Raw genomic sequence first — 9,767 nt, forward strand, 5'->3', positions numbered from 1 at the left:
CTGGATGCGGCGCTGCGAGTTCTTTCGAATGGGCCTAGCCCCGTTCCTCCCCGAGCCCCGTAGCGCGATTCCGGCCAACTCCGGCGAGGGACCGCCGCGGTTTTGGTCGCCGGAGTTGCGCCGGCGCCGGCCGCCGACGTGGCTGGCCAGGCCCCACCCCCAGTGCCCCTGCCAGTGGCCCCACGGGCCCCAGTTGACTGGGTTGACCCAGTCAACTGCTGACTGGGCAGCCCAGTCACTGACATGCGGGCCCCGCCGTAAAAGTTAAAAAAAAAGAAAAGAAAAGGAAAATGTTTTATAAATAAAAATAATTAGTTTAATTAATCTCTCACTGACAGGTGGGCCCAGTAGTTAATTAACTAAAAACTAATTAGTTTAATCCTCTGTTAACCCAATGTCTATGACAGGTGGGTCCCCCTTGTCAGTTTGACCAGTCAACCCGGACTGTTGACCGCTGATGTCACTCCTACGTCATGCTGACGTCATATCCCTTTTTCTGTTAATTAAATAATTCCAGAAATTCAAATAAACTTTGAACATTCATATCTTTTAAACCGTAACTCGGATGAAAATGTTTTCTATATGAAAGTTGCTCAGAACGACGAGACGAATCCGAATACGCAGTCCGTTCATCCACCACACCTCCCTAACCTATCGAACTAGCAACTTTCCCCCTCCGGTCCGTCTGTCCGAATACGCGAAACATCGGGATTACCTCCCGGATGTTCCCCCCCTTCACCGGTACCACCTACTGTCGCGTTAGGACACCCCTAGCACCGCTCATTGTCAGGTCACGCATCGTCATGCTTATGTTTGCATTGTATTTACTGTTTCTTCCCCCTCTTCTCTCCGGTAGACTACGAGACCGACCCTGCTGCTGCCCAGTTCGACTACGGAGTCGACGACCCCTCCTACTTGCCAGAGCAACCAGGCAAGCCCCCCCTTTGATCACCAGATATCGCCTACTCTACTCTCTACTACTTGCATTAGAGTAGTGTAGCTTGTTACTGCTTTTCGATATCCTATTCTGATGCATAGCCTATCCTTGCTACTACTGTTGATACCTTTACCTGCAATCCTACATGCTTAGTATAGGATGCTAGATTTCCATCAGTGGCCCTACATTCTTGTCCGTCTGCTGTGCTATACTATCGGGCCGTGATCACCTGGGCGGTGATCACGGGTATATACTTATATACTATATACATGACACATGTGATGATTAAAGTCGGGTCGGCTCGTAGGAGTACCCGCAAGTGGATCTTTGTGGCGGAGCGACAGGGCAGGTTGAGACCGCCTAGGTGAGAGGTGGGCCTGGCCCTGGTCGGCGTTCGCGGTTACTTAACACGCTTAACGAGATCTTGGTATTTGATCTGAGTCTGGCCATTTGGTCTATACGCACTAACCATCTACGTGGGAGTAGTTATGGGTATCCCGACGTCGTGGTATCAGCCGAAGCTCTTTTGACGTCAGCGACTGAGTGGCGCGCGCCGGATTGGACTGGAACGCCACTAGGCTAGGGCTACTTCCGGCCGCGTACGCAACGTGCAGGTGTGCATAGGGCGATGGGCCCAGACCCCTGCGCGCATAGGTTTAGACCGGCGTGCTGGCCTCTCTGTTGAGCCTAGGTGGGGCTGCGACGTGTTGATCTTACGAGGCCGGGCATGACCCAGAAAAGTGTGTCCGGCCAATTGGGATCGAGCGTGTTGGGTTATGTGGTGCACCCCTGCAGGGAAGTTTATCTATTCGAATAGCCGTGTCCCTCGGTAAAAGGACGACCCGGAGTTGTACCTTGAGCTTATGACAACTAGAACTGGATACTGAATAAAATACACCCTTCCAAGTGCCAGATACAACCCGGTGATCGCTCTCTAACTGGGTGACGAGGAGGGGATTGCCGGGTAGGATTATGCTATGTGATGCTACTTGGAGGACTTCAATCTACTCTCTTCTATATGCTGCAAGATGGAGATGTCCAGAAGCGTAGTCTTCGACAGGCCTAGCTATCCCCCTCTTATTCTGGCATTCTGCAGTTCAGTCCACTGATATGCCCCTTTACACATATACCCATGCATATGTAGTGTAGCTCCTTGCTTGCGAGTACTTTGGATGAGTACTCACGGTTGCTTTTCTCTCTCTTTTCCACTTTCTATACCGGATCGTCGCAATCAGATGTTGAAGTCCAGGAGCCAGACGCCACCGTCGACGACGACACCTACGACACTGGAGGTGCCTACTACTACGTGCAGGCCACTGACGACGACCAGGAGTAGTTAGGAGGTCCCAGGCAGGAGGCCTTGCCTTTTCGATCGTTGCTACTTTTGTGCTAGCCTTCTTAAGGCAAACTTGTTTAACTTATGTCTGTACTCAGATATTGTTGCTTCCGCTGACTCGTCTATGATCGAGCACTTGTATTCGAGCCCTCGAGGCCCCTGGCTTGTATTATAATGCTTGTATGACTTATTTATGTTGTAGAGTTGTGTTGTGATATCTTCCCGTGAGTCCCTGATCGTGATCGTACACATTTGCGTGCATGATTAGTGTACGGTCAAATCGGGGGCGTCATAGTCGCTTATCCCTTTCGTCTTATAAATAGGCCCAAGGGTCCCTTTCCTTTTCCCCTTGCCTCTTCATCTTTTCTTCCATCTCGCGTCGCCTCAGAATTCGAGCACCGCCGCCGCTGTCGACCTTCGCCTCTGCTGCAACAAAGGCCGCTGCATCAACCTGACTTGACCAGAGAACTACGACGCACCTCCGCTGTTCAGTAGCGTCAGTAAGTACCCCTCTTCTCGTATACCAGATCTGCATTAGGGTTTCCGTTGTTCATCGGTGTTCTTCACCATTCCTCATTTTTCTCTCTTAGATCGCGTAGTTTGATCTGAACCTGATCGTGCATTAGGGTCTCCTTTCAATCACAGAAGATACCTTTTCTGCATAAGATCCCATCCGAGCATATGTGTTCTTCTGCTACCGCGACTCTAGGTTTAAAATTTATTTCCTCTTTAGAACTGCGGTAGATCCAAAATTATGATACCAACCTGTGAAACCTGTTTGTGCAACACTTAGGAATTTTTCAGATCTGTAACTTCCACACCATTGTAGGCGGTTTAACCTTTAAAAATGATAACCCGCCAGGTACCATTAGCCCTCTTTTAAACCGCCAATATGCTTTAAATATCAGAATCCATTTTAATATATACAGACGTTTCAATGTCATCTTCTTCCATCATTGCACCGGTTTATACGTGCCAGTCATGAATTTTAAACCGGTCATTAATCCTTTTTTCCATCTTTTCACCGAAATGGCCAAACAGTTCTATGCTTGCAATTGGGTCCCTTCCCGGGTTATGGAAGCACAACTGAACGGGTGTGTTGCGACTGGCGCTTTAGCAAGCAAAGATACCATCCATTGGCGAGTCCCCAGTCCAGAAAATCCTCCTGAACCCAAGGATGGGGAAGTTATTGTGTTTGTTGATCATTTGAGTCGAGGGTTTAGCCCTCCCGGATCAAAAAAATTCGTGATGTGCTTGCTAGCTTCCAGATCCGCCCTCAAGATATTGGACCAAATTCTGTGTCCAATATTTGCAACTGGCAAGTATTTTGTGAAGTTTATCTGCAAGAAGAACCCACTGTGGAACTATTCCGGGATTTCTTTTACCTAAACCGCCGTACTGAATTTACGGACGGGCCCAACACTGAACTTGGCGGTGTTTCAATTCAAAAGAGAAAGGATGTTGACTTCCCTCACGCCAAACATCATAGTCACCCCAAGGACTGGAATCAGACTTGGTTTTACTGCCAAAACACAGCTCCGGATGATGAAAATCCTCTGCCGGTTATCGTCCACACCGGCTTACCAAAACTCATCCAGTTCCTCAACGACTGACCACCAAGGAACGATCAAAATATGCCCCTCAGCTATCAAAACTCAGAGCGTTTGTTGCAAACGGACTGACAGGCATTGATTTTGTTCAGTGTTGGGTTTCTTGGAGCATTCTGCCTTTAAGCCGGCGCCCCGGTTTAATGTGTGAATACACAGGGGATCTGAATGACCCTCAACATCATATTGACATCCAGCTTACTGATGATGAAGTCACCGAAGCTGTCAAGAAAATGCTTGATGAACCGGTGGCTGAGTGCAGCAAGACAGGGCTCAGTCCTTTTTATGCTTCCAACAAACCGCCAAAGGTAAAAATTGCCTCATTCTTGTCTTATCCATCCTTCGTCAAATATTCCTTCATAACTTTGTTATTCATTTATGCAGAGTGATGACCCGTTCTGGAAGAAGAAAACACAAGATAAACCGGTGAAGGCACCTCGTATCAAGACGAACGCCACCAAGAGGCCTGCCAAAAAGAGAACTGCTGAACCGTCTGAGCCAAACATTGATGATGATCTAGATAATCCGGATTCAGAGGTAGAACTTGACTCTCTTAGTTCATTTTTCATGCACCTTATTGACAATGATAATTATCAGGATGATGCGGAAGCTAGCCATGCTGACAAGGTAACCATTCTTTCTTCTGATTCAAATCCTGTGCCAATACCAAAAATCCGTCGAGCAGTCCGGAAAGTAAAATTTTCATGCCCTCTTTCTTATTTGGATCCACACTTTCTTTTGAAGACACAGCAGCATGAAACTCGCCGCACAACTCGGCATAGTGGCCAAGTGGTGACCTCCTCCGGTTTATCGAACTCTCCGATTCGCAAACACCGCCCAGAGGTTTCTTATACTCCTGACACACTTTATCCTAAGGCGGGTTACTTCCGATATCCTCTTAATCCGTCTGACTCAAATTATCAGGGAACTTCCCATTCATCATCCGGCAAGTCATCGGCCACACAACTTCCTCCTGTCAAAACTGTTCCTGGGTAAGCATATTGCACTTAACCTTTTATGCCTTTCATTATTTGTTATTATACTGACTTTGTGCCTGTTTCTTCCAGTGCCAAAGCCAGACCTAGCAAGAAAGCCAAGTTGAACAAACCGACCGACGATGAACCGGTCACTGAACCGGAGAAAATCCCAGAGGCTGTTGATCCGAATGCTGACATTGTCCTTGATGATCCGGCACCTCAGGCTCCGGACACTTTTGTTGAACCGGTGGAGACAAACCCGACGAGCCAGCCTGCTGATCCGCCAAGTCCATCTGTTAATCCACCAAGCCCAGTAAGAACATCTGATAAACCGCCAAGCCCAGCCAAAAACCACTGATGACGATGTTGTTGTTACTGGCACGGGTTTCACCTCCCCTGGCCATCCTGTCGCTTTGTCGAAGATACTGCCAAAGAAGAATTTGCTGCTATGGACAAGGGCAAGTGGAAATCTGATTTATCAAGCTATGCCCACCTCAACGCCCAAGACCTTCACTCTGGCTTTTTGAACCGCCTGTACACAAGCCGCAACTATGAAGCCGGTTTAGTGGGCCTGATGAAGGAACGATATGAGGTAAATATCAATCCCTTTTGCATAAATATTTGTTCCTTATAACTGGTTTAGACTAGTCAACTCCAGTAGCCCCCAAGGGCCAGTTCATAATTTTCATGTGAACCGGTTCTTGTAATAGAATTGATGTTTGAATTTTGCTGGTGTAGCCCACATGGACCGGTTTATAACTTTAGGATGAACCGGTACAACTTCTGTCATATTGCTTCCAAAATTTGTGATCATGGTAATCCGTCTGAATAAGAAAAATCCGTAATCTGAACTTGAGCAAATATGCATTAGCCCCCAAGTGCCAAGTAGATAACTTGTTATGTGCTTGGGACTTAAATTGTCAGTTGATAAAAAGTGATCTGCATTAGCCCCCAAGTGCCAAGTGTATAACTTGTTATATGCTTGGGACTTTACAGATGTATTACCAAATTATTAACTGTCTCTTTCAGGCTGAGCTGACCAAAAAGGACTCTCGAATCGCCGATCTTCAAGAAAATATCAAGTCCCAGCAAATAGAGACTTGCAAAGCTAAAGAGGAGCTGACTGCCGCTTTAAAAGTCATGGAACAACTAAAGGATGGCTTCAAAAGCGAACGGGCAGATTGGGAAGCTGACAAAACAACTTTGCTAAAGCGGGCGGAGGACGCTGAAGCCGCCCTTAATCCTGTAACAGAAGAACTGACCAGCTTGAAGCGGCAGATCAACGCCATGACCTTTGCTATCTTTGGTAAAAACCTCTGCATAAGTTTTTAATAAATGCCAGTCATGAAAACTTCCAGTTTAATAATATTTTGATCTTTGCATGTAGCCGTGTTACTCATCTTGGCGCAGATATGCACAAAAAATTGAAGGCTGCCTATACATTTATAGAGCAGCTATACACCGGCGCTCAACGAGCCATCTGCACAGCTTCACATAATAAACTTCCCCCAACTTTAATCAAGGAAACGCTGGAGAAGTTATCCATGATGCCTGCCCGTATTGAGGAATTGAAGAGATCAGCTGCTAGGGCCGGTGCTCTGACTGCATTGACTCGGGCCATGGCCTGGATATCTGACCTTGATTCGGAAGACATTGGGAATGGTTATCGAAGCCAGAAGGAGGACGGGTCAGAATTTGATAATGACAACCTCAGGGCTATCACAAGAGAAATGCGTCCACTGGCAAGCAAGTTGGCTGAAGACACTGACTTGTCGTTTTACCAGAACACTTATGATGCCAACCACAAACGGATTACCGCACCAACTTATGATGTAGAAAATCTGATTCCGCCAATCCGTAAGCATACTTATGCCCCTGATGTTGAACCGTCCAACATTATAAACGATGAAGCTGTCTTTCAAGCCTTAACTGGGATTAACTGGACAACTATTGACTTCCAGCTGAAGGAAATATGCCCTAGAGGCAATAATAAAGTTATTATTTATTTCCTTATTTCATGATAAATGTTTATTATTCATGCTAGAATTGTATTAACCGGAAACATAAATACATGTGTGAATACATAGACAAACAAAGTGTCACTAGTATGCCTCTACTTGACTAGCTCGTTAATCAAAGATGGTTAATTTTCCTACCATTGACATGAGTTGTCATTTGATTAACGGGATCAGATCATTAGGAGAATGATGTGATTGAATTGACCCATTCCGTTAGCTTAGCACTCGATCGTTTAGTATGTTGCTATTGCTTTCTTCATGACTTATACATGTTCCTATGACTATGAGATTATGCAACTCCCGTTTACCGGAGGAACACTTTGTGTGCTACCAAACGTCACAACGTAACTGGGTGATTATAAAGGTGCTCTACAGGTGTCTCCAAAGGTACTTGTTGGGTTGGCGTATTTCGAGATTAGGATTTGTCACTCCGATTGTCGGAGAGGTATCTCTGGGCCCACTCAGTAATGCACATCACTATAAGCCTTGCAAGCATTGCAACTAATGAGTTAGTTGCGGGATGATGTATTGCGGAACGAGTAAAGAGACTTGCCGGTAATGAGATTGAACTAGGTATTGAGATACCTACGATCGAATCTCGGGTAAGTAACATACCGATGACAAAGGGAACAATGTATGTTGTTATGCGGTCTGACCGATAAAGATCTTCGTAGAATATGTAGGAGCCAATATGGGCATCCATGTCCCGTTATTGGTTATTGACAAGAGAGGTGTCTCGGTCATGTCTACATAGTTCTCGAACCCGTAGGGTCCGCACGCTTAACGTTCGTTGACGATATAGTACTATGAGTTATGTATGTTGGTGACCGAATGTTGTTCGGAGTTTTGGATGAGATCACGGATATGACAAGGAACTCCGGAATGGTCCGGAAGTAAAGATTGATATGTGGATAGTAGTGTTTGATCTCTGGAAAGGTTCCGGAATCCATCGGAAGGGTTCCGGATGTTTCCCGAAATGTTTGGGCACGAGAACACTTTATCTGGGCCAAAGGGGAAAGCCCACGAGGTTTTTGGAAAGCGCAAAAGGAAGTTTTGCGGAGTCCAGGGGCCAGACGCCAGGGTCCCTGGCGTCTGGGTCCAGACGCCGGGAACCCTGGCGTCTGGCCCTGGAGTCCGAGAAGGACTCTTGCCTTTCGGGTGAAACCGACTTTGTGGAGGCTTTTACTCCAAGTTTCGACCCGAAGGATCAACATATAAATAGAGGGGTAGGGCTAGCACCCAAGACACATCAAGAAACACCAAGCCGTGTGTCGGCAACCCCGTCTCCTCTAGTTTATCCTCCGTCATAGTTTTCGTATTGCTTAGGCGAAGCCCTGCGAAGATTGTTCTTCACCAACACCGTCACCATGCCGTCGTGCTGCCGGAACTCATCTACTACTTCGCCCCTCTTGCTGGATCGAGAAGGCGAGGACGTCACTGAGCCGAATGTGTGCAGAACGCGGAGGTGCTGTCGGAGTAAATGACCACGGGTAGCCTAACCGACTCCCCGTGGTTCTTCAAGAATTATCGGGCCGATCGAGCCTTCAAGCACCCCAAGCACAGGGCTGCCTCCCCCTGGCCGGCTGTCTCACAGGCCGACTACTGGAAGGCGACCCGGCCCTAAAAACCCTCCCGAAGAGAGCCACAGTAAGGCCGACTCCAAGAAGCCGGCCACAAGAAGACCGGCTCCATGATGCCGGTCACAAGAAGACCGGCTCCACGATGCCGGCCACAAGAAGACCGACTCTCGGCAAGCGGCCAAGAGTGCCCCCTCAAGGACTACACCCACATAACGGTGACAAGACGGGGCGTGGCTACAGTAAAGCCTGCCACCCCCGAATCCCGGAGCACGCATGGCCACAGTATACCATACGGGCCGGCCATCCCCCGTCCGGCACGGCACTGTTGCCATGTTGACCATGACGCCACCCACGACAGGCTGTCAGTACGGCCCATGGGCGGCGGGCCCCTTCGGCCAGAGAGATGCTCGAAGACAGCCATGCCTCCCCTAGTCGGCCTGGGGTGCAGCCGGCTCCCAATAGCCGGCTACCTTACTCCCTCGAAGTATGTGCATCATAAAGGAGACAAGACGAGGTAAGGCTACAGTGAGAGTCCGCCAGGCGGCGGCACTGTAGCCATGCTTACCTCAGCGAAGCCCTCGTCATCAGGGGCGAGGCTACATTAACCAGCCGCCGGCGGGACCCACCAGTCGGCGGGCCCCGGCGGCCGGAGGAGAAGTCGGCGAATACGGACACTGACGGCTAGGACCCGCGTCCAGCCGGATTACCATTGTACCCCTGGGGGGTAGGCCTATATAAACCCCCCGGGGCACCCATGCAAAGGGTTGATCTCTTAGAGTTTCGGACACCACATAGAGAGAAGAGAAGAGCTAGCCTTGCCCTTCTTCTTCCTCTGGCCAAACAGCTCAAGGAGCCACTTGTAGCCACTTGTGTTGATCTAGTGATCATGCGGAGACCCCGCAAAGCAGGACTAGGGGTGTTATCTCCACGGAGAGCCCCGAACCTAGGTAATATTCGTCGGCGTGCATGTCTTCGCCTTATCCCATTTCCAGGCACCGGCGACGTCTTACTGGCTCCCACAATGATAAGCCACCCGTTGGCATATGTCGCACCTACCACCCGACATTTGGCGCCCACCGTGGGGCCAGGTGCACCGTCGTCCGGAGACCTGTTCTGGACGGCAACCCTTTTCCTTCCCAGCAAGCGTAGCCAGCCCGGCACGCCCGATGGCGCTTGCCCCGACGCGCTGCGAGACGTCGATGACGCCTGCGCGGCGAGCTGCCTCGCCGATCTTCTTGGCGAGGCTCGCATCTCCAACGAGTCTGCGTCTGACGCGGGCACAGACTGCCCCGAGAGCCACCTCGTCAGCCTC

This window comes from Triticum aestivum, chromosome 5D, assembly GCF_018294505.1.
Source record: "Triticum aestivum cultivar Chinese Spring chromosome 5D, IWGSC CS RefSeq v2.1, whole genome shotgun sequence".
In the NCBI taxonomy this organism is placed as follows: Eukaryota; Viridiplantae; Streptophyta; class Magnoliopsida; order Poales; family Poaceae; genus Triticum; species Triticum aestivum.